We start from the raw sequence: 6031 nt of genomic DNA, 5'->3' as shown, positions 1-6031 counted from the left end.
CTCCCTGACCGAGTCTGTAATGCCAACATGATTCAAGCAGACCACCATAGTCCCTGTGCTCAGCAACACCAAGGTAACCTGCCTAAATGACTACCGACCCGTAGCACTCACATCTGTAGCCATGAAGTGCTTTGAAAGGCTGGTCATGGCTCACATCAACACCATTATCCCAGAAACCCTAGACCCGCTCCAATTTGCATACCGCCCCGACAGATCCACAGATGATGCAACATCTATTGCACTTCACACTGCCCTTTCACACCTGGACAAAAGGAACACCTACAGTGCCTTGCGAAAGTATTCGGCCCCCTTGAACTTTGCGACCTTTTGCCACATTTCAGGCTTCAAACATGAAGATATAAAACTGTATTTTTTTTTGAAGAATCAACAACAAGTGGGACACAATCATGAAGTGGAACGACATTTATTGGATATTTCAAACTTTTTTAACAAATCAAAAACTGAAAAATTGGGCGTGCAAAATTATTCAGCCCCTTTACTTTCAGTGCAGCAAACTCTCTCTAGAAGTTCAGTGAGGATCTCTGAATGATCCAATGTTGACCTAAATGACTAATGATGATAAATACAATCCACATGTGTGTAATCAAGTCTCCGTATAAATGCACCTGCACTGTGATAGTCTCAGAGGTCCGTTAAAAGCGCAGAGAGCATCATGAAGAACAAGGAACACACCAGGCAGGTCCGAGATACTGTTGTGAAGAAGTTTAAAGCCGGATTTGGATACAAAAAGATTTCCCACGCTTTAAACATCCCAAGGAGCACTGTGCAAGAGATAATATTGAAATGGAAGGAGTATCAGACCACTCAAATCTACCAAGACCTGGCCTCCCTCTAAACTTTCAGCTCATACAAGGAGAAGACTGATCAGAGATGCAGCCAAGAGGCCCATCTCACTCTGGATGAACTCAGAGATCTACAGCTGAGGTGGGAGACTCTGTCCATAGGACAACAATCAGTCGTATATTGCACAAATCTGGCCTTTATGGAAGAGTGGCAAGAAGAAAGCCATTTCTTAAAGATATCCATAAAAAGTGTTGTTTAAAGTTTGCCACAAGCCACCTGGGAGACACACCAAACATGTGGAAGAAGGTGCTCTGGTCAGATGAAACCAAAATTGAACTTTTTGGCAACAATGCAAAACGTTATGTTTGGCGTAAAAGCATCACAGCTCATCACCCTGAACACACCATCCCCACTGTCAAACATGGTGGTGGCAGCATCATGGTTTGGGCCTGATTTTCTTCATCAGGGACAGGGAAGATGGTTCAAATTGATGGGAAGATGGATGGAGCCAAATACAGGACCATTCTGGAAGAAAACCTGATGGAGTCTGCAAAAGACCTGAGACTGGGAGGCAGATTTGTCTTCCATCAAGACAATGACCCAAAACATAAAGCAAAATCTACAATGGAATGGTTCAAAAATAAACATATCCAGGTGTTAGAATGGCCAAGTCAAAGTCCAGACCTGAATTTTCAACCTCTCTGTGAAAGAACTGAAAACTGCTGTTGCCAAATGCTCTCCATCCAATTCAGCTCGAGCTGTTTTGCAAGGAGGAATGGGAAAAATGTCAGTCTCTCAGCAACAAAACTGATAGAGACCTACCCTAAGCGACTTACAGCTGTAATCGCAGCAAAAGGTGGCACTACAAAGTTAACTTAAGGGGCTGAATAATTTTGCATGAAGTGCAATTGGTCATTTTTCATTTGTCAAAAAAGTTTATCCCAGAAAATGTAGTTCCACTTCATGATTGTGTCCCACTTGCTGTTGATTCTTCACAGATGATGCAGTTTTATATCTTTATGTTTGAAGCATGAAATTGGCAAACTGCCCTTTCAACCTGGACAAAAGGAACACTATGTGAGAATGCTGTTCATTGACTACAGCTCAGTGTTCAACACCATAGTGACCTCAAATCTCATCACTAAGCTAAGGACCCTGGGACTAAACACCTCCCTCTGCAACTGGATCCTGGACTTCCCGACGGTCCGCCCCCAGGTGGTAATTGTAGGTAACAACACATCTGCCACGCTGATCCTCAACACAGGGAACCCCCAAGGGTCCGTGCTCAGTCCCTTCCTGTACTCCCTGTTCACTCATGACTGAGGCTAAGCACGACTCCAACACCATCATTAAGTTTGTGGATGACACAAGAGTGGTAGGCCTGATCACCGACAACGGGAGGAGGTCAGAGACCTGACCGTGTGGGACCAGGACAACAACCTCTCCCTCAACGTGATCAAGACAAAGGAGATGTCACGCCCTGATCTGTTTCACGTGTCCTTGTGATTGTCTCCCCTCCAGGTCTTATTTTCCCCAGTGTATTTATCCCTGTGTTTCCTGTCTCTCTCTACCAGTGTATTTATCCCTGTGTTTCCTGTCTCTCTGTACCAGTGTATTTATCCCTGTGTTTCCTGTCTCTCTGTACCAGTGTATTTATCCCTGTGTTTCCTGTCTCTCTGTACCAGTGTATTTATCCCAGTGTATTTATCCCTGTGTTTCCTGTCTCTCTGTACCAGTGTATTTATCCCTGTGTTTCCTGTCTCTCTGTACCAGTGTATTTATCCCTGTGTTTCCTGTCTCTCTGTACCAGTGTATTTATCTCTGTGTTTCCTGTCTCTCTGTACCAGTGTATTTATCCCCGTGTTTCCTGTCTCTCTGTACCAGTGTATTTATCCCTGTGTTTCCTGTCTCTCTGTACCAGTGTATTTATCCCTGTGTTTCCTGTCTCTGTACCAGTGTATTTATCTCTGTGTTTCCTGTCTCTCTGTACCAGTGTATTTATCCCTGTGTTTCCTGTCTCTCTGTACCAGTGTATTTATCTCTGTGCTTCCTGTCTCTCTGTACCAGTGTATTTATCTCTGTGTTTCCTGTCTCTCTGTACCAGTGTATTTATCTCTGTGTTTCCTGTCTCTCTGTACCAGTTTGTCTTGTATGTTTTTCCAAGTCAACCAGCGTTTTCCTGTTCTCCTGCTTTTTGCTATTCTCCTTTCTCTAGTCCTCCCGGTTTTGACCCTTGCCTGTTTCTGGACTCTGTACCCGCCTGCCTGACCATTCTGTCTGCCTTGACCATGAGCCTGTCTGCCACTCTGTACCTCCTGGACTATGATCTGGTTTTGAACTTTTTGCCTGTCCACGACCATTCCCTTCCCTATTCCTTTTGCATCAATAAACATTGTAAGACTCCAACCATCTGCCTCCTGTGTCTGCATCTGGGTCTCGCCTTGTGTTATGATAGGAGATGATTGTCGATTACAGGAAAAGGAGGACCGGGCACACTCCCATTCTCATCAACGGGGCTGAAGTGGAGCAGGTTGAGAGCTTCAAGTTCCTTCATCGACCTGGCCAAGGCTTTCGACTCTGTCAATCACCATATTCTTATCGGCAGACTCAGTAGCCTCGGTTTTTCTAATGACTGCCTTGCCTGGTTCACCAACTACTTTGCAGACAGAGTTCAGTGTGTCAAATAGGAGGGCATGTTGTCCGGTCCTCTGGCAGTCTCTATGGGGGTGCCACAGGGTTAAATTCTCGGGCCGATTCTTTTCTCTGTATATATCAATGATGTTGCTCTTGCTGCGGGAGATTCTCTGATCCACTTCTGCGCAGACGACACCATTCTGTATACTTCTGGCCCTTCCTTGGACACTGTGCTATCTAACCTCCAAACGAGCTTCAATGCCATACAACACTCCTTCCGTGGCCTCCAACTGCTCTTAAACGCTAGTAAAACCAAATGCATGCTTTTCAACCATTTGCTGCCTGCACCCGCACGTCCGACTAGCATCACCACCCTGGATGGTTCCGACCTAGAATATGTGGACATCTATAAGTACCAAGGTGTCTGGCTAGACTGAAAACTCTCCTTCCAGACTCATATCAAACATCTCCAATCCAAAATCAAATCTAGAGTCGGCTTTCTATTTCGCAACAAAGCCTCCTTCACTCACACCACAAAACTTACCCTAGTAAAACTGACTATCCTACCGATCCTCGACTTCGGCGATGTCATCTACAAAATAGCTTCCAATACTCTACTCAGCATACTGGATGCAGTTTATCACAGTGCCATCCGTTTTGTTACTAAAGCACCTTATACCACCCACCACTGCGACCTGTATGCTCTCGCTACATGTTCGTCGCCAGACCCACTGGCTCCAGGTCATCTTCAAGTCCATGCTAGGTAAAGCTCCACCTTATCTCAGTTCACTGGTCACGATGTCAACACCCATCCGTAGCACGCGCTCCAGCAGGTGAATCTCACTGATCATCCCTAAAGCCAACACCTCATTTGGCCGCCTTTCGTTCCAGTTCTCTGCTGCCTGTGACTGGAACGAATTGCAAAAATCTCTGAAGTTGGAGACTTTTATCTCCCTCACCAACTTCAAACATCAGCTATCTGAGCAGCTAACTGATCGCTGCAGCTGTACATAGTCTATCGGTAAATAGCCCACCCAATTTCACCTACCTCATCCCCATACTGTTTTTATTTATTTACTTTTCTGCTCTTTTGCACACCAATATCTCTACCTGTACATGACCATCTGATCATTTATCACTCCAGTGTTAATCTGCTAAATTGTAATTATTCACCTACCTCCTCATGCCTTTTGCACACAATGTATATAGATTCTTTTTTTTCTACTGTGTTATTGACTTGTTAATTGTTTATTGTTTACTCCATGTGTAACTCTGTGTTGTTGTCTGTTCACACTGCTACCCCCTGTATATAGCCTCCACATTGACTCTATACCGGTACCCCCTGTATATAGCCTCCACATTGACTCTGTACCGTAACACCCTGTATATAGCCTCCATGGATTGAGGCTCTATACAGGGGGGTACAGAGTCAATATAGCCTAAATCAAATCAAATCAAATTTTATTTGTCACATACACATGGTTAGCAGATGTTAATTGACCCTGTAGCGAAATGCTTGTGAAGTACAGGGGACTCTGTACAGGGGTACCTGTATAGGGGGTAGCCTCCACAGGGGACTCTGTACCTGTAACAGAGTCCTGTATAGCCTATACATTGACTCTGTACAGGGTAACATGTGGAGGCTGTATATAGCCTCCACATTGACTCTGTCACTGTAACAGTGTGTATATAGCCTCCACATTGAGTCTGTGGAGGCTATATACCCCCAGATTTAGCCTCCACATTGACCCTGTACCGGTATCCCCTGTATATAGCCTCCACATTGACTCTGTACAGGTAACCCCTGTATATAGCCTCCACATTGACTCTGTACCGGTACACCCCTGTATATAGCCTCCACATTGACTCTGTACCGTAACACCCTGTATATAGCCTCCACATTGACTCTGTACAGTAATACCCTGTATATAGCCTCCACATTGACTCTGTAGCGGTAACCCCCTGTATATAGTCTCCACATTGACTCTGTACAGTAATACCCTGTATATAGCCTCCACATTGACTCTGTACCGTAACCCCTGTATATAGCCTCCACATTGACTCTGTACCGGTACACCCTGTATATAGCCTCCACATTGACTCTGTACCAGTAATACCCTGTATATAGCCTCCACATTGACTCTGTACCGTAACACCTGTATATAGCCTCCACATTGACTCTGTACCGTAACACCCTGTATATAGCCTCCACATTGACTCTGTACCGTAACACCCTGTATATAGCCTCCACATTGACTCTGTACCGTAACACCTGTATATAGCCTCCACATTGACTCTGTACCGTAACACCTGTATATAGCCTCCACATTGACTCTGTACCGGTAACACCCCTGTATATAGCCTCCACATTGACTCTGTACCGTAATACCCTGTATATAGCCTCCACATTGACTCTGCACCGTAACACCCTGTATATAGCCTCCACATTGACTCTGTACCGTAACACCCTGTATATAGCCTCCACATTGACTCTGTACCATAACACCCTGTTTATAGCCTCCACATTGACTCTGTACCGTAATACCCTGTATATAGCCTCCATTGTCCACCATAGTCTTTACCCCAGCTTTAT

The sequence above is a fragment of the Oncorhynchus tshawytscha genome, linkage group LG33, assembly GCF_018296145.1.
Source record: "Oncorhynchus tshawytscha isolate Ot180627B linkage group LG33, Otsh_v2.0, whole genome shotgun sequence".
In the NCBI taxonomy this organism is placed as follows: Eukaryota; Metazoa; Chordata; class Actinopteri; order Salmoniformes; family Salmonidae; genus Oncorhynchus; species Oncorhynchus tshawytscha.
This window is presented reverse-complemented; position numbering follows the sequence as displayed.